Raw genomic sequence first — 24,455 nt, 5'->3', positions numbered from 1 at the left:
GTGCAGGTGCCTCCTGCAGGTTATATGGAACCCAGGAAGAAATGCAAGACCTCTATGGATTGAACAGAGATGGTCTCTGGAACAACTGCAGGCACCTCCTGCAGGTCGAGAGGAGTTCCAGAGCCGGACTGAACTGAAATAGATTTGGATGCAGGCACCTCCTGCTGGTTGTGAAAAAATCCAGACACCCACATGAAAAAGAAAAAAAATTCTTGGCTAGGAAGAGGAATCAAAGGTTCAGGAAACTTGGGCAAAAATTCTTGACAAGGAGCAAGGTATCAAAGGAGTCCAGGAAAAACTTGGCCCAACACAAGAACACACCAACCGAGCTCAAGGCCTTTGAATCCTGTTGCGAGCATGGAGGTGCAGTCATTTGCTCTAGAGGGATTGTGAGCCCTTGAGCCATGGCGCGGTTCAAGGAGGAGCCCCAAGACACACACCATGGGAGGTGAGAGTGTTCAGGCATGGGCTGGAGCAGGAACAAGGCTGGACCGGGATCAAGACATGGAACATCAGGAACTGGAACAAGGCAGGCTCAGACCTCCACTGGACCTACACACACAGGTGAGACCCAGCAACACAATGCTGGTCTCAAGAGTAGCCCTCCGGCCACTCGGTAGCCCTTCCGGACCCGCCGCTTGGGAACGATGAGTACGTGAGGACAGTTGGAGGCTGAGGGCAGGAACAAGATGAGACATGGGACTCAGGAACTAGGAAGACTCAGACGAGAACTCAGGATTCTTGGAAGACTCAAACAAGGTTTTATGGAACTTGGAAGACTCAGATGAGGATTCAAGGAACTTGGAAGACTTGGACAAGGATTCAGGATTCAGGCGCTAGTACAGGGTGAGAACTGCACTGCAGCACACCCTACCCCCAAATTTTTTGGTATTTTGTATTTGTGCTAATAAAGAAAAAAATGGAGCTCCAACAGCTCTGGAATCATGCAATTGGTGTGCTAAAATTGAACTTAGGGCCAGGGCCTGCTTGGCCTGGCCTCCCCAGACCCCTCTGAACCCCCACTTTTTCCACTATAATAAAACTGAGCCTAGAGCCCAGACCTATTTGGCTCCATATCCCTATGCCTAGCTGTGGGTCTTCCTGGGCTCTGTCCACCCCTATTAAGATCAGGCTGGGCCTGAGAGCTCCCTCCCCGGCCCCCACTTAACCCCTTTCCTGTGGTCTTCTGTAAAATCTTTAAGGTCAGGAGCAAATCCCACATGCTTCTGCCCCGGCTACAGGTACTTTAAAAATGGCACCATCTGCCGGAGAGATAGCATCAAAATGATATCACTTCGGTGCCGGCCCTTATATGTCCGGCACCATTTTGATATATTTATTTATTTATTTTTATTTTAGATTTTTATATTACGCTTTTCAGCACTTCAAAGCAGATTACATTCAGGTACTGCAGTTATTTCCCTATCCTATGACCTTATTGCAACAAATTCCATGCTTGATTGCGTGTTGCGTGAAAAGATACTTTCTCTAATTTCTTTTAAATCTGCTATCTGCTAGGTTCATGGAACGTCCCCTAGTCTTAATATTATTTGAAAAGGTAAATAACCTTTATCTGTTCCATCCACTCCTGATTTTATGTCAAGAGACAGTGATATACAGTAAGAACATAAGAAATTGCCATGCTGGGTCAGACCAAGGGTCCATCAAGCCCAGCATCCTGTTTCCAACAGAGGCCAAACCAGGCCACAAGAACCTGGCAATTACCCAAACACTAGACGATCCCATGCTACTGATGCAATTAATAGCAGTGGCTATTCCCTAAGTAAACATGATTAATAGCCATTAATGGACTTTTCCTCCAAGAACTTATCCAAACCTTTTTTTAACCCAGCTACACTAACTGCACTAACCACATCCTCTGGCAACAAATGAGGTGTTACCAGTAATCCTTTTTATAATGACTAAATTCCATTTGATCTCTGTTGCTATGATCCAATCTCTTTTCTTCTATATTCCTCCTAATCAGAATTCCCTCCTTCCTTCCCCTGTTCATCCTTTACCTGTACCTCATCCCTTTTACTATTCCATTGCAGCTTTCCTTGTGAAAAGGTTTAATCATATTTTGCTTTGGTATTGCTATCATTTTTAATGTTGCATAAACACATTTGTTTGTGACATAGTTGGTTCATTAGCACAAAAAAAAGCCCACAGTATGTGATTTGTAGATGAAAACGTGTGAAAAGTAGACTTTTTCTTCTTCCCATCCTGTTTTTAGAGGCAGTATTTTGGTACAGTCAAGGATGAGCTAGGGGAAAATTTGGGAACATAAACCAAAAAGATTGATAGAAGAGCAAGATAGAAAAGGTCCTTTGCATTTCTTTAATGCAATGCAAAACAGAGCATAACTCTGTGCCTTAGCAATAAAGTGTTTGCAAAGGTTTTGGGGAATGGTTAATGCACTGTTTTTATTCCAAGACCTATTATGTTTAGCCTAGTTTTAGTTCCATTGGCATGCTCATAAATCCTATCTTTCTCTGGCTGTTGTTTCTGACTGGTAAATTATTTCTTTATGCACAAGACAATAAAAGGTCACTGGGTAGAGGGATATAATATTTACTCATAAAATACAGTTAAACAGTATTTAGCATTTATATCTTTGCAGGGCGGTAAACAAACTTTAGTTTATTTGATTCAATGAGGAACTATGGTACTGAAGACTATAAATCTAGTGACTTTTTCCTAGTGCCATAAGATAAATCTTTCAAAACAAATGTCTATAAAGCAATCTATGTCCTTTTAGTAAAATAATAATAATAATAATAATAATAATAATAAAAATATATATATATATATATAGAGAGAGAGAGAGAGAGAGTGAGAGCAGGAGGGCCTGGCAACCTAAAACTAAGAAACGACCAACTAGCCCCAAAAATTTGCTGACTCACAAGACACACCTTTCCTTCCAAGTTAAAAAGATAAAACCAGTCTGAAGAAACAGGAAAGGGGAGGAAGGGATGCTAAGACAGAGCAGATCCTGCAGGCTAAAGAAAATAAAAAAGCAGTAGAGAAGAGCTACTGCTACAAACTCTAAACTCTAGAGCAAGGTAAAAACTAGATCAGAAATGTAAATGGAATCATTGAAATTGAGAAGGGTGGGAGATGTTAGTTGGTCTAACACTAAAGAACAGCAGTAAGGTATATGTTTGCTGATTAGTCAAGGCCAGCTTTTGGGGTGTATGACCTGTGCAGCCCGTGAAGGGGAGTGTCTCTGCCAATGCCGGTCTTTGGGTGCGATGAGATGGGCACCGCCAACATCGCCTATCTTGCTGTGGCTGAAGTGAGGCCCAGTGAAGCCATGATGTTCCTCATCCTGCTGCAGCCAAAGAGAGACCTGGCAGGCCCATGGCAGATTCCATCCCAGTATGGCCGAAGAAAGAGGGAAGTCCTGAGATTGTGTGCATCTGTGTCTGTGTGCACACAAAAGAGTGAGAGCCTGTGTGTAAGTGAGGCTTATGTAAGAGAGAGCGAGTGTGTGTGTGTGTGTGTGTGTGTGTGTATGTGTGTTGTGTGTGAGAGATAGGATGTGTGAGATACCCACATACATGTATTTATGAGAACCTTTGTGCATGTGTGTGTGTGTGTGAGAGAGAGAGAGAGTTTGTGAATTGCAGCCCTTGTACATGTTTGTATGTGTCTATCTATGTATGTGTGTGAGAGAGAGAGAGGGTATGTGTTAAAGCATGTGTGTGTGTGAGAGATATTCTGTGTGCGATTATGTGTGTGAGTGAGAAAGAAGATATTGGTGAGAGCCTATTTGTATATGTGTGAGAGTTCCTGTATGCATGTGTGTATGTGTGTGTTTGTATGTGTGTGTGTGAGAAAATGAGAAGGAATATGTATATGCATGTATGTGAGAGCCTGTGTGCATGTCTGTATTTGTATGTGTGAGCAACTGCATATATGTATGAGTGTGTGTTTGTGTGATACTGACAGGGAGACAGAGGGAGGATAACTTTAAAATAAGTACGTGCACCCATATATAGAGCTATATAGACATGTGTGAACATGCACACATATTTTCTATCATACGCACAAATGCAAGCACACTATATAAAATACACGTAAATCTACCCATGTTTGAGTTTCAAAAAATACGAGGCATGTATTTTAAACATAGCCACATAAGTTTTGACTTATCTGGCTGTATAATGACAAATATCCAGATTCATAATGCTCTGATGACTTATCCAGCTAAGTAGCACTTTTTAAGACTCAAGGCCGAATTTTTAATGGCCCGCGCACATAAAACACAGGGGTTATGTGCGTGGCCGGGCCATGCGTGCGCTGTGCGCATTTTAAAAGGGGCCCGGCCGTGCGCATAACCCCTGTTACACACACAAGGGCCAGGCCTCGGCAGAGGGGCGGTCTGGGTTGGGGAGAGGTGGTCCAGGCGGCATGGTGGGGTGCGGCTAGAGGTGCCCGGTACAGCGGCCATTTGCTGCGGTGCCAGAGGATCATGCAAATGTTGGCCCTATCCTGGAGCCCCAGCCTGCTCCTGGCCCACCTCTTTTTTATACAAACAAATTTATTTGTGCACCATGACTTGCATGTGTATGTTTAAGATTTATAAAATAGCACTTACTCAAATATGTACTATTTGCCTGTGCATGTGCTAATTTGTACATGCATAACACTTTAAAAATTCACCTTAAAGATTGTGTGAGTGTGTGTGTGTGTGTTGCACGTCCCGTCCGCGCTAGGCCCACAACCGGGCCTGCTCACCTTGCTCCTGCACTAGCGGGTCCCAGGCAGTCCTCTCCCGCTGCCGCTGCCAGCACCACCCATCTGCGGCCTCCAGCGATGGCGTTTCCTAGGGCCTCCACATCGGGCCTAGCTCCACGCCGGGGCGCGGCATCCTCTCTGGCGCCAGCCCCGCCCCTAAGCACGTGCGCGCGTGGACCTCCTGGCTCTGAGCGGGAACCAGCTCCGCAACACAGCCCAATGACATCACCTGACTCCAGTGTAAAAGCGAGGCCCTGTTCCCCAGGACCTCGCCAAGGTAATCGGGTTGACACCATGGTGTACTAAGCTTGCCTAATCCTTGTTCCAGTGACTCCTTGTTCCAGCTTCTCTGTGTGTTCCTGTACCCTTACTCAGGTAGTACCTGTTTGGACTGTTATCTGGTACTGACCTCTGCCTGCCTGACCATTCTCTTCATCTGCTGCCTGGAACTGACCACTGCCTGTCTGACCACTCTCCTTGTCTGCTGCCTGGAACTGACCACTGCCTGCCTGACCATTCTCTTCATCTGATACCTGGAACTGACCCTCACTTGCCTTGTCTACGCTCGGACTGACCTTGGTATTTGACCCCTGCTTTGGCTGACCACTTTTGGACTGATATTCTGGCTCTGACTCTGGTGCTTCACTTGGACACTCTCTTCTGGCCTACTGTGGCTACCAGACCAACCTGCTTGGAATCCACCCACGGCCTTCACCTGACTAGACCCGCAGGCACTGCCTGCTTCAACTGAAGAACCTTCCTGAACTGCTACCTCCCTGAGGTCTCTGGAGCTTCCAGTGTGGGTCTAGACCATCCTCTCTGCATCAGCCGCGCACCCTTGCTCATGGTGGGCACACCCCTCTCTGGGAGACCATCTGAGGACCACCTAAGTCCAGGCAGTCCGGGTACCCAAGGGCTCAACCTGCAGAAACCCTGGACTGTTATTGGCGAAGCTCCAGCTAGCTTCTGTCTCCTCGTGTGCTCCACCTCCTGGTGGTAGGCGCTCTCTGGGTCTGACCAGAGGCCGTACCAATCCTGTACCAGGCCAAGGGTCCACCTGCAGCACAACAGGTTGCCAAGGCCATAGACTTGGCAGAGTCTCCTGCCTTGCAGGCCATCCCTGGTCTGGTCACTCGTGTCCGAGAACAACAACGGATCATGGAAGCATTGGCCTCCTCCGTGGAAAAAATGTGTTCTCAATTGGAGGAATCTGCCATGTTCAACCCAGGGGTTCTTGCCCATACCTCGCCCTCACGGGCATCGCTGGCCCTCCCACCCCATTTCAATGGGGACCCTCGCCTCTGTTGAGGCTTCATAAACCAATGTTATATGCAGTTCTCACTGTAACCCTCGCTTTTTCCCGATGAAGCAACTAAGATTACATTTATTCTTTCGCGTCTTGAGGGGAAAGCCCTGGCTTCCCTGCTCTGGGAGCATTCCGACGCTATTGTTCACCAGCTCCCCCAGTTCATCTCCATCTTCCGACGCACCTTCGAGGACCCAGACCAACAGGCGGTCGCTGACCACCACCTTCTCCTCCTCCGTCAAGGCTCATACTTGCTCGCTGAATATACAGTGGAGTTTATAACTCTAGCAACAGAGTTGGGTTGGTAAAAAGGCTATCTGTGGGCACTCTACCTAAAGGGACTGTCTCCATCCCTTAAGGATGAACTAGCTGCCGCGAGATCCCTGTATCTCTGGAAGACCTGATCTCCCTGGTCGGTAGAATCGACTACCGCCTTTGACATCGGCATTACAATGTAAGGGCTCTTTGACCTCCTGCCCTACAACCATCCTGTTCGGTGAGTCCTTGGTTGAGGGCCTTACCAGCGGCTCCTCAACCTCCCGAGGAGCCTATGCAGATCAACCGTAGCCACCTGACTCCATAGGAACGTCTCAGATGCAGAAAATCTGGCCTCTGCTTATATTGTGGCAGTTCCGGACACCTTCTTCAGACTTGTCCTGTGCATCCGGAAAACTCCAAAGCCTGAGCCCAGCGGGGGTTCCGAGCTTGGGTGCTACAGTTTCTGGCCCTCAACTGTTGCTGCCAATCTCCCTCCTTAAGGAGTCACGTCCTTTCGCCACCAGCGCCCTCATGGACACTGGGGCAAGTGGAAATTTCATTATGGAAGAAATCGTCAAGCTCCTTCAGATACCAAGCCAAAACTGGAGTTACCACTACGTATCTCTTCAATTCAAGGAAAACCTCTCCCTGATCGGATCACTTACCATACCAAGGCCATTTGCTACACTGTTGGGACCCTCCATGATGAGGAGATCTCCCTCCAGATCTTGAAACGATCAATACACCCCGTGGTCCTTGGACTTCCTTGGTTTCAGTTATATGAGCCCCACTTCACTGGCAATCCCTGCAACTCACCCAGTGGGGTCCTCGATGTCAAACTCGCTGTTTACAGAAAGTGTCTCCAACTGTGACAGTTCTAAGTTCTACAACCCTTCCTAGGTTACCTGCTCCATACTCAGAATTTAAAGACATGTTCTCCATACAAAATGCCGATATTCTGCCTCCACTCTGGAAGTTTAACTGCTCCATAGAGCTCCAACCTGGAACCATGCCCCCCAAGGACAGAACCTACCCTCTGTCACTCCCAGAAACCCAAGTGATGTCAACATATATAAAGGAAAAATTGGCCAAAAGCTTCATAAGACCCTTTACTTGCCCGGCAGGCACCAGGTTCTTCTTTGCAAAGAAGAAGTATGGCAGTCTGAGACCCTGTATAGACTACAGAGGTTTGAACGCAGTAACCCGTAAGGACCGGTTCCCGCTACCACTTATCAGTGAACTGTTCGATTGCCTCCAGGGTGCAAAAATCTTTACTAAACTATATCTACGGGGGGCATATAACCTAGTATGGATTCAACCGGAAGACATCTGGAAAACCGCCTTCAACACAAGAGACAGTCACTACGAATACATAGTAATGCCCTTTGGGCTTTGTAATGCTCCTGCAGTCTTCCAGCAGCTAATGAATGAGATTTTCTGGGAACTTTTGTACTCATTTGTCGTAGTGTATCTGGACGATATATTAATCTTCTCCAAAGACCTGAAGTCTCATCGTTCCCACATTCAAACATTTCTCTAATGCCTGAGAGACCATCATCTCTATGCTAAATTGAAGAAGTGCATTTTTGAGCAATCCAGTCTCCCATTCTTAGGCTACATCATCTCCAGTCGTGGGTTCACCATGGATCCTGACAAACTCCAGGGTATTTGAGATTGGCCTCAACCAGTGGGTCTCCAAGCCCTACAAAGATTCCTTGGATTCACAAATTACTATCGAAACTTCATCGCCAATTACTCCACGTTGGCCGCCCCACTCACTGCTATGACAAGGAAAGGATGTGACCTTCGAGTCGGGAGCACCAAGGCCCAATCAGCCTTTTATGCCTTGAAAGATACCTTCTATACCTGCCCGTGTCTACGTCACCCGGATCCTAACTGTCCCTTCATAGTTGAAGTAGACACATCCGCCATTGGAGCAGGAGCGGTCTTGAGTCAATACTCCACCAACTAGGGAGCCCTAGTTCCATGATCTTTCTATTCATATAAATTTTCCTCCACAGAACAGAATTATACCATAGGGGACCACGAACTCCTAGCAGTGAAACTTGCCCTTCAGGAATGGCATCCCTGGCTTGAAGGGGCACAGCACAAATTCACAAAATCTGGAACACCTAAAGGAGGCCCAGTTACTTAACCCAAGACAAGCCCACTGGGCTCTATTCTTTGAGCGCTTCAACTTTGAGCTCCACTATCACCCAGCAGCAAAAATCCTCCATGTAGATGCGCTCTCTCGCTCCGTCGATCCAGAAGACACACTCGAGATTCCCAGGCACATTGATGATCCAGCTTGCATATCAATTGCAGTCACCACCATGGTACCAGCTGGGAAGACAGTGGTTCCCTACCCCTGCCAGTTCCCCTAAGTGTACCGTCACTGGCAGCCCAATCTACAGCACAAATCATACACTGGCTCTGGAACAAGTCAGGGAGCGGCTCTGCCAAGCGGCTGATCAGGCCAAATGCTTCTCTGGCACCCATCATCAGACCGCACTTCTGTTCCTGCCTGGACAAAAAGTCTGACTTAGTACTAAGCACATCCAATTACGATTACCTTCCCAGCGACTAGCTCCCAAATTTATTGGTCCATTTCCTGTCCTTCGACGCATAGGAGCAGTCTCCTACCAGCTAAAGCTTCCTCCTTCCATGGGAATTCACAACATGTTCCACGTGTCGCTATTTAAACCATTGGTCTTATCCTGGCCTTCCCGAAGGCCTCTTCCACCTACGCAACATGCAGCAGAAACCGAAAACGCCTTACAAGTCAAAGAAGTTCTGGATGTCCGATGCCGTTGAAGCCACTGGGAGTACCTCCTGTCATGGGAGAGCTACGGCCCAGAAGAAAACTCCTGGGAGCCCTCTTACCATATTTTTGACAAAAACCTGCTCTTGGACTTCTACTGAGATCATCCAGAAAAACCCAGACTGGTAAAGGGAAGGCCTAGAAGGGGGGTATTGTTGCGCATCCCGTCCGCGCTAGGCCCGTGCCCGGGCCTGCTACCTTGCTCCTGCACTAGCGGGTCCCGGGCCGTCCTCTCCCATTTCCACTGCCAGCACTGCCCGTCCGCGGCGTCCCGCAGCGGTGTCTCCTAGGCCCTCCACATCGGGCCTAACTCCAAGCTGGGGCGCGGCATCCTTTCCGGCACCGGCCCCGCCCCCTAGGCATGCGCGCGTGGACTGCCCGGCCCTTTAAAGGGCCATGGGCGGGAAGCAGCTCTGCGGCACAGTCCGATGATGTCACCTGACTCCAGTATAAAAGCGAGGCCATGTTCCCCAGGACCTCACCTTGGCAATCGGGTTGACACCATGGTGTAGTAAGCTTGCCTAATCCTTGTTCCAGTGTCTCCTTGTTCCAGCATCTCCTTATTCCAGCGTCTCCGTTTTCCAGCATCTCCGTGTGTTCCTGTACTCTTACTCAGGTAGTACCTCTTTGGACTGTTATCTGGTACTGACCTCTGCCTGCCTGACCATTCTCTTTGTCTGCTGTTTGGAACTGACCTCTGCCTGCCTGACCACTCTACCTGGAACTGACCCTCACTTGCCTTGACTACGCTCGGACTGACCTTTGTATTTGGGGAATAGAGGCCGGAAAAATATTCCTGAAGTTTCCCCTGATAAAGGAAGGATGACCTATTGTGGATATTGCTTGTTTTTAACTATTATGTGTGGTCATTATGTACTAGGGATGTGAATCGTTTTTTGACGATTTACAATATCATCCGATATATTTTAAATCGTCAAAAATCGTTAGAGGCGATATACAATAGGAATTCCCCTGATTTATCGTCAAAAATCGTAAATCGGGGGAGGGGAAGGGGAAGGGCGGGAAACCGGCACACTAAAACAACCCTAAAACCCTCCCCGACCCTTTAAAATAAATCTCCCACCCTCCCGAACCCCCCCAAAATGTCTTAAATTACCTGGGGTCCAGTGGGGGGGGGGGGGTGTCCCGGTGTGATCTTCCACTCTCGGGCCATGGGTGCGTTAATAGAAATGTCATATTTGTATTGCAAAATGGCGCTGACCGAATGGCCATATTGCCGTATTGCAAAATGGCGCCGGCCGTATGGCCGTATGGCCGGCGCCATTTTGCAATACGGCAATACGATTCGAGTGCAGGAGGTCGCTCCCGGACCCCCGCTGGACTTTTGGCAAGTCTTGTGGGGGTCAGAAGGCCCCCCCAAGCTGGCCAAAAGTCCCTGGGGGTCCAGCGGGGGTCTGGGAGCGATCTCCTGCGCTCGTGACGTCGGGGGACAGGAACCAAAATGGCACCGGTGCTACCTTTGCCCTGTCATATGACAGGGCAAAGGTAGCGCAGGCGCCATTTCTATTAACTCACCTGTGGCCCGAGAGTGGAAGATCACACCGGGACCCCCCCACTGGACCCCAGGTAATTTAAGACATTTTGGGGGGGGTTCGGGAGGGTGGGGGATTTATTTTAAAGGGTCGGGGTGGGTTTTAGGGTTGTTTTAGTCTGCCGGTTTTCCCGCCCTCCCCCGATTTACGATTTACACGATTTAAAAAAAAAAAAAAAAAACAAAACTGCGACGATCTGATTCCCTCCCCCCCCCCAGCCAAAATTGATCGTTAAGACGATCGATCACACGATTCACATCTCTATGTACCCACCTAGGAATAAAGATAGGTGGGCTATAAACATTTTTTAATAAATTAAAAACAAATTGTACAGTATTTGAATGGAATTCCTGTTCAAAGAATTGTGAAAGTACAAAGCCCTGTTTAAATTATGTTTCATGAATTTTGCTAATAATAAAGCAACCAAACTGGGAACAAAACTATGTGGTTTTCATTTTTAGAAAAGAATAACAGGATGGAATACAGTTTTTCTCCAAGTGTTGATATAATTCATTCTTTCTTGCCACCTTCTGTCCACTATAGCAGCTGCTTCGCCAAATGTACTGTGAACTCACATAGCTGTTTCAGGAATGCTGGAAGACAAAGGCTACACACAGAAACAGAGAACAAAACAACAGATAAGGACCACAGAGCCCATCTAGTCTTCCCAATTCATTTCTTAGTACTATGACATAGAGTCCAGTTGTTCATCTCTGGCTTTTCCTTCACTTTTTCTGAAACTAAGTATCCTTTGTGCTTATTCTGGTGTTTTTTTTCTTCAATTCAGTTACTGTTTTTGTATTCAGCATCTCTTCTAGAAAGCTATTCAAAACATCCACCAATCTTGCCGGTAAGAATATTTTTCTGATGTTACTCTTAAATCTATACTAACAAACTATATTAATACCGACAATCCCTTGTCCAATAATAATTACTTTTTAATACAACAAGGGAACAGTGCTGTTCTGCTCACCATTTCACCATTCCTTACACATCATCATGTTAATTGAATAATTTTATTTCCAAATTTCTTCTTTCACAATGATTTCACATATTTAAATACACCATTCATATCTCATTCACACAACCACATACCACTAAAAATATATGCTAGCATTTTTTATATACATAAAAACCCCACTCTTTTTTCATACCCACAAATGTGCAAACAACCCCCCAACATTTCAAAATCCCTTTTCTTTTTTTCTTTCACAAAAATTCAAGACTCAGTGCATCAAAATAATTTGTTTCAACAGTCCTTATTTCAACAGACCAGTGATAGAAGGTATAAAATTGAGATTTCAAAGACCCAGTCCTTATTTCAAAAAGGGCAACTCAATTCCTAATGGTGGAAGATGCAAAATTGTTGTTTCAAAAGCCCGATGCCATGGCATTTCGGCGGCATCCCGCCTGCATCAGGAGCACTTCATAAACTTGTTAACACATTCAAATCCACCACAATGATTTATATATCAAGTCACTTATGTTGAAATCACTTTATCTGGACTGCCATTCAGGAATTCAAACCTTACATCCAGTGTTTAGACACAGTCACCATTTTCATTCTCAGTCCAAGCTGTTTGTCCGATGTTCTACTTCCTCTATCGCACTGTTATGTGCGATAGAGGAACAGTAGATAGATAACAACTATCGTATCTACTGTTGTTATCACAGTTACCCTCAGGATTCCACTGAAAATAGTTAAACAACTTTTTCTTACGGGATTAGAAGCCCTTTCAAATCCCGTCCGGATCATCTGTGAAATATACTATATGTATAATACATTCTCACCCTTAATCTATTATATACATTCATTCCTACTCCCATTCAATGTTCATATCAAACATAACCATGTACCCCCTCAAATTCAATACCACACATACCAGTCCACAACCCCAAAATACTCCAGTACCCTGCACTTACCCGCTCTGATCCGACCACACCTTTCTACTGCTCTTATCCAGCATCTGTGAATCTAACCGAATTCCCTCTCAAGTTTAAATGTCCCAAACTCCTCCCCCCCATGTCGTCATCAGCGTCATCATCTCCCGTAATTATATGCCTAAACCCCTGGCGATTCTTACAATCATTTCCCCACTCAATATATTCATAATACATACTAAAACTAAAAATCCCCCTCATCCATACCAACCCCCATTCATACATACAACTCTTTCAGCGGTAGTGAGCTATACCGCTTAATTTCTATATCCCTCCCCCCTCCCTCCCAAACGTCATGTCATCACCGCTGAAAGAACATCCAATAAGTTAAAAATGTTATATATTTCCCAAAACAACAAAATATTTCAAAACAGCAAAAAGTCAAATAGTACTCAATAATTAAAACTAACAAGGATTTAAAAATCTCATACCTGGGATATTTTGATTTCTTATCACCCTAAGGCTTTTGTAGATTGGGGGAGCAGGGCCACACAAACTTTATCCTCTCTCTCACATGTACACACACACACACACACACACACACACACACACACACACTGTTGCGCTGGTGGTGCACCCTTGGCCTGGTACAGGATTGGTACGGCCCTCTGGTTGGACCCAGAGAGTGCCTGCCAGTCCGGGGTTTCCGCAGGTTGAGCCCTTGGGTACCTGGACTGCCTGGACTTAGGTGGGCCTCAGATGGTCTCCCGGAGAGGTAGCGGAGGGGTGTGCCCACCATGAGCAAGAGTGCGCAGCTGATGCAGAGAGGATGCTCTAGACCCACACTGGAAGCTCCAGAGTCCTCAGGGAGGTAGCAGTTCAGGAAGGATCTCCGGTTGAGGCAGGCGGCGCCTGCAGGTCTAGTCAGGTGAAGGCCATGGGTGGATTCCAAGCAGGTTGGTCTGATAGCCACAGTAGGCCAGAAGAGAGTGTCCGAGTGAAGCACCAGGGTCAGAGCCAGAATATCAGTCCGGATTTACGCGAGCAGGGCTTTTAAAATCCGCTCGTTAAGGAACTACGTAAGACCTATTTGTTCCAGCAGGCCTTTGCCTAGGTTTTATTTTTCCCATTTTGTAATAATGTGAGTCTGAACTAGCCTAGACAGTATGTTCAGCAGTCAGAGTAGGTATCCATTGTCATGGCAGATTGTTTTCTGCTTTTTTGTTTTAGTTGTTTATTTTGTTAATATGTTTTTATGAATGCCTTTTTACAAGTATGTCACTTCTTGTTGTGAATGTCTATATTAATTCTTTAAATAAATAAATAAATAAATAAATAAATAAATGAATGAATAGGAGGAGATTGGAGAATGAGAGAAAAGAGCTGATTGAGAGAGTGTTGGTGACAGGTGAGGCTGGGGGAAGAGACTGTGGTGCAAATGGGCTATTGCAGGAGGGAATGGAATAGGAGGGAAGAGACTGGTAGAAGAAAGACAGGTGGGGCTGAGTGCTTGCCTAGCTTTTGTTTTGGTCTTCCCCATATCCTCACTACCTGCTCCTCTCTGGACATTTACATACAGACTGTTCAGTGACACTCTCAACCCACTGTGTTCTGTTTTTTTTTTTGCTAGGGCACTGTAATTTGCATTCAGCATCCCAAATCATTTTCAAATGTTGGCTCCTATGCCAGTACTGATACCCTCTTTCAAACATACACACCATCCTGCCCACTACCATATGCTATCAGAGAGCGAGAGAGAGATTTTCAGTGCATGGCATATAGTGCAGTGTGGAACACCCCACCTACGCATCCCCCCTCCTCCTGATTCTTCCAGAAAAATACCTTATTTCTACAGGTGACTACAGGGATGAATGAGAAGGATGGATAACAGCTGTTTCCTCTACCTCTGGGAGTACCTTATCTTAGACTAGCTACCTAGCACAGAAAAACTAAAGGCAGGAAGTCCTGCCAAGATTAAAGTAAACAATTTTCAAACCTGTATGTCTGCAGTTTGCTTTCTATCCTCTTATCTTTGCTTGTTCTCAACTTCTCTTAGTTTCGTTTCTGCCTCCTCATTCTTTCTGGCATCCTTCTCCCTTTTTCTTTTCATTTTCAGATTTTTCCCTTCCTTCTTTATCTCCTTCTCAGAGTGGATATTTTAATACTTTCTCTTCTTTATCTCTTTCTGCTTTCTTCTCCTGCCTCACTTTGTTTCTCTTCCTGCTTGCTCTCCTCTTGTTTCTCCTATGATCTCTTCTCCAATTTTCATTCCCTTGCTCCTCACCAAATTCAGGGTCATCCCTTTCTTACCACTCATCCCAAATCCTCTCCATCTGCCCTTTCTCCTTCTCACCTATATTAATTCCCTCTGGCGTTCCCCATCATCCTATCCCTGCCTTGATTCCATCTTCCTTAGTACTTGCCTCTTCCCCCTTTCATCTGCCCCCCTATTTTCCCTTTCCATATTATCTGCCTCTCACCCTTTTTTTTCTGCTCTCTGCCTCTGGCCTCACCTCCTTCTTCTCTATGATCCGTCTACTGCTTCTCTCTCCTTCTTTTCTATTACCACCCTCTTGCTTCTCTGCATTCTTCTTTTCTCCCTTCTGGCCCCTGTCTGTTCCTCCCATTCCCCAGCATCTATCTCCTGCCTCTTGTATTACTTTCCCCCAGCATCTCCTCACCCCTGTCATTGCACTGCCTGCCACTTGCAGCCCTGCTTCCCTGGTATCTGCTCCCATATGCTGCTTGTCCCTCCCTCCCAAACATCCACTCTCCCCTGCCATTTGTGCCCCTGTTCCCCAGCATTCATTCCCCCTGTTGCCTGCCCTCCCTTCTCCAGCACTCTCCCCCCTGACATTTGCTCCCATTCCCCAGTATCTGCTACCCTGTGGCTTGCTTGCTGTCCTGCATTAGCTAAACTGAGTAGTGGGACCCTGTCATGTGGAACTCCACTCCCCTTTTTCTTCTGTGCTAGCACCGTGAGCAATTTTAAACCTTGCAGGCTGGCACCTCTGCTGCTGTGCCGGCACAGTACAAATCGAGTGATGGGCTTTCAGTGACAAGACTCCACCGCTCCGGGTCCTCGTGGTGTGAGGTATGGCATGCATGGCTGCTAGCAGAGTGGTGTTTGTGTGCATCTGGGAGAGGACAGTGGCTGCCATTTCCCTCCAAGTGTGTCGCTTGCATTGGATGGGAGCTTTCCGCTCCTGTTTAGAACAGTGAAAGATGGACTCACAAACTGGGAAACTCCTGCCCAGTGTGGGAGACTTGGCATTTCTGCTCTCTCAGCCACCACTCTTTTATCAATCCTCTCCCATACCCAGGGCTTAATTTGTGGGGGAATAGCCTGGAACATAGTTCCATCCCTTCTTTTTAAACTTAAGAGGAAGAGTAGGAGTGTTCTGATCTGACACCCCCCCCCCCCCTCTCCTCTAGGCAGCCTGCAGAAAAGAGGGGGACAAGCTTCAAGCAGACAGAGCAGAGAATAGCCACTCTGCCCCGGCTGTTCTGTCCCTTTTTCTCCTGTTCTTTGAAGAACAAGAGGGGACAGAGTGAGCCTGAAGCAATCACTGCAGCACATAGAACAGACACAAAAAGGAATGAACTTCTCCTCCACAGAGTTTAGGCTTGAGGTTTCCAGTTGATAATATTTGAAATGAAGGCGTATTCCCCTGATGTTCATACCCAGTTGAATTTACAGTGAATGAAATTTTAATAAATAAGGACACTGAGATAATGAATTAAATTTTGTTTTTCAGAAGCTAAGCTGGTAATAAAAATGGTAAAATTGTATTATAGCACTGTTTCAATTGTTTCAAACAAACAATGTTCAATTGGTTTTCATAGTTAAATATTACTCAAACATAACTTTACTTTTCTAGGTACAATTTAATATATAAAAATTGGTTTTCTTTAACAACCGTCAGATAACTATTAATGTTAATATTTCTTTTGTTACTACAGTTATAATTATGCTACTTTGTCTAATATAAGAACTGATTCTTTGTGTGATCTTATATCTTTCAGGAAACTACTTCTCAGAATAAGAAAATGGACTTCACTTAAGCTAAGTATTACTGTATGTTATATGTTCATCCTAAATTCACTTCTATTTCTTCTCTCTCTTATTCCTTATGGGGCAGATTTTAAAAAGGAGCGCACTTGCGTAGATGTGCGCACGCTACCTGGCACGCACACATGTACGCCCGATTTTATAACATGCCTGCGCAGGTGCACGCATGTTATAAAATCCGGGGTCGGCGCATACAAAGGGGTGCACAATTGTGCACCTTGCGCGCGCCGAGCCTGCTCCGAGCCGCGCTGCCTTCCCCCATTCCCTCCCAGGCCGTTCTGAAATCGGAGTGGCCTCAGAGGGAACTTTCCTACCCCCCACCCCACCTTCCCTTCCCCTTCCCCTTCCTCCCCTGCCCTTTGCCCCCTATCTTTGATGACATCTTTTTTTTTGTTTTAAAACTTACTTCAGCCCTGGGGCTGAAGTAAGTTGTGCACGCCGGCCAACTGCTGGCACATGATCCCCGGGCCAGCAGCCATGCGGAGGCCTCTGGCCCCACCCCGCCCCTGGACCGCCTCTTTTGTAAAGCCCCGGGACTTACACGCATCCCGTGGCTTTACGCGCATTGCCGGGCCTTTTTAAAATAGGCCCGGCAACGCGTAACCTTTTGAAAATCTGGCCCTATATGTGTATTCTTCTCACTTCACTATCTTATTCCATGTTTCTTGTTCCTGTGCATGTCTGTATTGCTCAGTCTCTGTAGGTGTGCACACACTTAGCTTTAACTTCAGGTGCCGGCATTCGAAGTTCATTAACTGAGCTAGCTACTGTAGATTCTAGAACCCTGAGGTAGAGAAGCTTTGGTGGCTAGGGTTGGGTTAGCTGCTGGCTAGCGAGCCTTGATAACACTAGCAGGATCTACTCTTGACCATGGCATTCAAGGAATAGGCATACCTACTAATTTGACTTTAATAACCAAATAACAAAGACTACCTCCCTAACATCGAGGTATCTTCCACTTCTTAAAATGTGAATCCCTCAGTATTGCAACCATAGTATACTGAGAAATTTTAATTAAAATTGTAATGATATTGATCACTCTGTCTAGGTAGTAGTAGTAGAACACAAGTTTGAAATGTGTGAGGCATCATATATGTCTCAAGACAGAGGAAAATAATTTGCCATCATGAGATCACCAGAGAAACACAGTGTAGCAGACTTGTCAGAATTATTTTAGCATTTGCACACCTGTCACTCTGTCTTTTCTCTTGAGATTAATGTGACTCAGTAGAGATAGTTAACATTCAGCTGTTAGATATGGCTCTATCCTACTTCAAAGATTTAGGGATTTCTTTTAATAAGCAGTCAAGATTTTTTTTCCATACAGACTCCACACTTAACATCTGGGATGATTACAAGAATGTTTTCTTAGTTCCATCCAACTATAAGAACTAGAGTGCCTTTTTATCAGTATTGTTAACAGCATTCAACACTCCTTTTGTACAATCTGGCCTTTTTCACCAAAACTCTGTTTTAAACTTCCAAATACATTTTGGAAGTTTTACAATACATTCCAAACATATAAGCCACCTTTCAATAAGAATAAGAATCTTACCTGGATAATAGACACTACAAGGTCTGAATAGGTAATAGCGAAGCCAAACCCATCAACTTAACTCGAGGCGTTCCCCGAGGCTCCTCTCTATCCTCTACTTTTTTCAATATTTACTTGCTGCCCCTATGCCAACTCCTCTCTGATCACTTCATCTACGCAGACGACGACCAAATCCTTAGTCCCATTACAGAACCTTTATTCAAATCCCTCAAAACCTGGGAAAATTGTCTCTCTTATTAACCATCTCCTCACAAATCTTAATCTCGCCCTTAATACATCCAAAACTGAACTCCTTATCATTTCTCCTCACCATAATAACATGACCCCCTCTGACATCAACTCCTTTCCCCCTTCAATATCTATCTCTCAACATGTACAAGATCTAGGCGTCATCTTAGATAACCAACTGAACCTAAAAAAATTCATTAACTCTACCATGAAAGAATGCTACTACAAACTCCATGTTCTAAAAAAACTAAGACCCCTCCTCCATTTCAATGACTTCCATACTGTCCTTCAGGCCACTATATTCTCCAAAATCAATTACTGTAACTCCCTACTTCTAGGCCTTCCCACAACCACCATCAAACCACTCCAAATGTTACAAAATGTTGCTGCTAGAGTCCTCACTAAAACTCGCAAAAAAGATCATATCACGCCTATCCTTAGAGACCTCCACTGGCTCCCAATCTCTTTCAGAATTCTCTATAAGAGTCTAGCAATCATACACAAGACTCTACACAACCAAAACGTTCACTGGCTAAATGACTCCCTACATTTCAATACCTCAAATAGACCCACCAGATCTGCTACAAAGGAACCTTACACACACCCTCACCTAAACTTACCCATCTTATCTCTACAAAAGAATGTGCACTATCTTTTGCAGGACCTTCAATCTGGAACTCTATGCCCCCTGACCTCCGTCAGGAACACTGCACTCAGAAATTAAAAAAAAAAACTAAAAACCTGGCTTTTCAAACAGGCCTTTGCATAATCCCCTCCCCCTTCAATTGTCCTTTCCACAGTACCTTATACAGTACCTTATAACTTATGCAATCCCTTCCACAGTACCTTATACAATACCTTATACCTTATACAATCCTCCTGCTTAAATTTTTTTCGTCGCTCATTTCCTTTATGTTACTTATCTTTTTCCTCTTCCCATTGGGGCGGATTTTAAAATGAGCGCGAATAGCCTACTTTTGTTTGCGCTCCAGGCGCAAACAAAAGTACGCTGGATTTTAGTAGATACGTGCGGAGCCGCGCGTATCCGCTAAAATCCTGGATCGGCGCGCGCAAGGCTATCGATTTCGTATAGCCGGCGCGCGCCGAGCCGCGCAGCCTACCCCCGTTCCCTCCAAGGCCGCTCCGAAATCGGAGCGGCCTCGGAGGGAACTTTCCTTTGCCCTCCCCTCACCTTCCCCTCCCTTCCCCTACCTAACCCACCCGCCCGGCCCTGTCTAAACCCCCCCCTTACCTTTGTCGGGGGATTTACGCCTCCCAGAGGGAGGCGTAAATCCCCGCGCGTCAGCGGGCCTCCTGCTCGCCGGGACGCGACCTGGGGGCGGGTCCGGAGGGCGCGGCCACGCCCCCGGGCCGCCCCGGGCCGTAGCCACGCCCCCGGGCCCGCCCCCGGAACGCTCCCGACACGCCCCGAAAACGCCGCGCGGTTCAGGCCCGCCCCCCGACACGCCCCCCGACACGCCCCCCGACACGCCCCCTCCGAAAACCCCGGGACTTACGCGAGTCCCGGGGCTCTGCGCGCGCCGGTAGGCCTATGTAAAATAGGCTTCCCGGCGCGCAGGGCCCTGCTCGCGTAAATCCGCCCGGTTTTGGGCGGATTTACGCGAGCAGGGCTCGGAAAATCCGCCCCATTGCATTTACACACTGGGGCGGATTTTCAGAGCCCTGCTCGCGTAAATCCGCCCAAAACCGGGCGGATTTACGCGAGCAGGGCCCTGCGCGCCGGGAAGCCTATTTTACATAGGCCTCCCGGCGCGCGCAGAGCCCCAGGACTCGCGTAAGTCCCGGGGTTCTCGGAGGGGGGCGTGTCGGGGGCGTGTCGGGGGGCGGGCCCGGTCGTCGCGGCGTTTCGGGGGCGTGTCGGCAGCGTTTTGGGGGCGGGTACGGGGGCGTGGCTACGGCCCGGGGGCGTGGCCACACCCTCCGTACCCGCCCCCAGGTCGCGGCCCGGCGCGCAGGAGGCCCGCTGGCGCGCGGGGATTTACGCCTCCCTCCGGGAGGCGTAAATCCCCCGACAAAGGTAAGGAGGGGGTTTAGACAGGGCCGGGCGGGTGGGTTAGGTAGGGGAAGGGAGGGGAAGGTGAGGGGAGGGCAAAGGAAAGTTCCCTCCGAGGCCGCTCCGATTTCGGAGCGGCCTTGGAGGGAACGGGGTAGGCTGCGCGGCTCGGCGCGCGCCGGCTATACAAAATTCATAGCCTTGCGCGCGCCGATCCAGGATTTTAGTGGATACGCGCGGCTCCGCGCGTATCTACTAAAATCCAGCGTACTTTTGTTTGCGCCTGGAGCGCAAACAAAAGTAGGCTGTTCGCGCTCGTTTTAAAATCCGCCCCACTATGTTTAATTATCAACCTTGTTTTTAATTTTTGTAATCCACTGGTATGGACTTGAGATGTTATTCTCTCCTTGTTTACATGCATTATTTATGTTATTTTACTTCCTGTTCCATGTAAATCTTTAACGTTATTTTTATACCTGTTCCATGTAAACCAATGTGATGTGCAAACAAATGGTATAAAAAAGCTTCAAATAAATAAATAAATTCAGAGATTTATGACGTCTTTTGGGAATTTCGGATTCTTTTTGTAACACCTAACATTTGGAATCACTCATTTATTTTTTATTTTTCTCACTTCAGCTTTCTTTCATACCACTAACTGATAAAGCTGGTGAAATAACACAGATCAGCTATAATTTAAAGTTACCTCACTATTGCCTCTGCTTACCTTTTCCATATTACCTACGCATTCAAATAATGTAACACTCACACACACTCGTGTCAAAAAACTGTGTTCCCTCACTATTATTGTTTTTACATTTTAATGTAGGCCTGAGAGGGAGTAAAAACATCATAGCTCTTCTCTCCTAAAAATCAGTGCAGTTTCTACGGTAACTGTCATTTTCAACTGATGGTCAGTGAATCTCTTCTTTCTGTGATGTCGTCAGGGCAAATAGTACTACCCTCACTTGTAGAACCGGTAAGGTACAACTTAAGCCATCCTTAAACCCTCTGGCCCTTGCAAGAGAATATGAAATACATTTTTGAAGTTACTAAAATTTCCTTTTAATCAAATCAAATAATAAAAAATGATGGTGTTCTGGCTTAATAAAAATATAATTACTCAAACCCTGTCAGAGCGGGGCTTAGGGTAAACATTTTGTTGCTATAGTATTGTCTTGGCAATGCCTTTCCTAGTTACCAGTGGCCCTGTCCTTCCAGGTTGGACCTCCTTTGTTACTGGACCCAGCATTAACATTGAAAGTAAATATGGATAAAACCCATAAAATGAAATATAAAATCTTACTGAAACACTTTTTCAGTCCCCCAAAATGATTTTGTCCAGATCCTCTCCTATCCTTTACCTGTGCATCACCAGCATAGCTTGAAATGTTATTATATTTATGGTGTTTTTACCCCGTGGCAGCGAGAATGCTGAGGTGCTATCCGGTGTTTGAAACTCAGGTAAGAGCCTCTCCTCAAGCTATCCACCTGAATGACTAGGTTAGGTTAATTTAAATTTGCTCAATTTTCTTTATTTTTAACTCTAAAAACTGCCTCTGGCAGGTTCTAGGGGCACCTGCTGACATCACTGATAATATTAATGGGACCCAGCCTGCTCTTCATCTGCCATGCTGGGGGCTTGCCTTAGGCCCCTGATGCTGTGATTACACCTCAAATTTAGCAACAGCATACTCAAGACTGCCACTACCTTGACTGGCCATTTGCGTGATAACACAGCTTTAAAAAAACAAACAAACAAAAAAAATAACAAAACCCTGGCTGGCCCAAGCAGCAGTGGGAGTCCTGGAGCAGCAGTCTCACTGGCCACCTGCTCCAGCTCCCGAGTTTGGGAGAGAATTCTTGGCTCCTCCCCCTCTGACAAGTCACTCCTGGTCATGGCCCCACTCTTCACCTCTCCCCCTCTACAATTCAACTTCCTTTTTTGTCTACAAATTAAATCCTGCTCATGTTTACTCCCACAGCTATCCCCTTCTCATTGGTTTCCATTCAATCTCCTCCCTATCTGAGTCTTGCCCCGCAGCTGATTTTCTCCTGTGTTGAACTGGCAGTAAGAGGAAAGCAGTTGTGCTTTTGGCCACATCCTGTTCTTCTGCTACCCATGACTAGGCTGTTTGACCTTCTGGTTATATATATACTGCTATGCAGTTCAAACCATGACTCCTGCTCTGGGTAGCAGACAATGAGGATGTAATCCAAGGAACCGCCAATTTCCTCTTACCACTTTTGGCAAACTATTGGCAGGGTCTAGAGCAGACAGTTACAATCTAACTGGGTCATTTATCAATTTGCATTAGGGCCTTAATACACGCTATAAATAATGCAAAGCAAATGCATATGCAAATTCAACATTAGTATTCCAGTGGGAGGAGTTTGGGGCAGAGTTGATGGTAATGGGGGTCAGTAACGCCCAATGTGATACGGGAACTCTCTATATATGTACCACTGTAGAGGGGCACTTTGAATCTGGGTGGGTTTTGTAAGGTGCAGGGGGGGTTAGGGGGTGAATACCTCAGAAACATTCTGAGGTATTCATAATAAAATTGACATCACTAAAGATTTGTAGTCATTATATAATGGACGAACATAAGAAATTGCCATACTGGTCAGATCAAGGGTCCATCAAGCCCAGCATCCTGTTTCCAACAGAGGCCAAACCAGGATTTAAGTACCTGGCAAGTACTCAAACAAATCAACTCCTATAGTTATACTTTTCATCCATTATAATGACTACAAATATTTAGTGATGTCAATTTAACTATGAATATCGCCAAATGTTTCTATAACATCACTATATATATATATAAATATATATATAGCATTTTGATAAATATAGGTCTAGGTTTGGACCTGAGGCAACAGAGAGTAAAGTGACATGCCTAAGGTCACAAGGAGCAGATTTGACCACTGGATTCCCTAGTTTGTAGCCTGCTTCTCTAAACACTAGGGGGTAGATTTTAAAAGGGTTACGCACGTAATATACGTGCGTGTAACCCTTTAAAACCCCTCCTGCATGTGCCGAGCCTATTTTGCATAGGCCCGGTGATGCACGCAAGCCCCAGGACGCGCGTATGACCCAGGGCTTGAAAAAGGGGGTGGGGCGTGGGCAGTTCGGGGCAGGGCGGGGCCGGAGCCTCCAGGCACAGCGGCCATTTGCCGCTGTGCCCGGGATCTCGGGCCAGCCATCAGCCGGTGCGCGCAACCTACGCCTGCCCAGAGGCAGGCGCAACTTCTAAGTTAAAGGTAATGGGGGGGGTTTAGTTAGGTCTGGGGGGCAAGTTAGGTGGGGGGGGGGGACAGAAGGAAAGTTCCCTCCGAGGCCGCTCCGATTTCGGAGTGGTCTCGGATGGAACGGAGGAAGGCTGCGCGGCTCGGCGCGCACAAGATGCACACGTGTGCACCCCCTTGCGCGCGCTGACCCTGGATTTTATAACATGCGTGCGGCTGTGCACGCATGTTATAAAATCGGGTGTAGATTTGTGCGCGCCAGGTTGCGCGCACAAATCTACGCCCGCACCTAAATCTTAAAATCCGGCCCTAGGCTACTCTGCCTTCAGTAGGAGCAATACTGAAACAAAACTCTTGTTCACTAATGTCTATTAGTAGCACATCTTTTAAAGGACTTCACAATCAGCATCAAGCAGTTCTATAAATTATGCTGATTGCACATCCCTTTTAAAAGAAATAACTTAAAAGAATTAAGTAACGAAACAAAAGAAGTGCTATCATGGTAAATAGTGATAAATAGAAGCACTTTGCTGTTGCTTACATTCACACTTCCTAGAGACGGTCAGTACAATTTGTAATTAACTAGGTAAGTGTTTGCCTCTTCAGCTTTTATACATTGGTCATTTGTATGTTAGTGTGATAAATTAGAAAGCAAAGTTGTATAATCAGCACACAGGGAACCATACATCAAAAATCCCAAACAAATTTAAACTGTCACCATTATTCTTCCCTGGGATGATATTCATTAAATGAAAAAAAAAAAAAAAAAGAAACA

Source organism: Rhinatrema bivittatum, chromosome 2 (genome assembly GCF_901001135.1).
Source record: "Rhinatrema bivittatum chromosome 2, aRhiBiv1.1, whole genome shotgun sequence".
Taxonomy (NCBI): Eukaryota; Metazoa; Chordata; class Amphibia; order Gymnophiona; family Rhinatrematidae; genus Rhinatrema; species Rhinatrema bivittatum.
Note: the sequence above shows the minus strand (reverse complement) of the source record.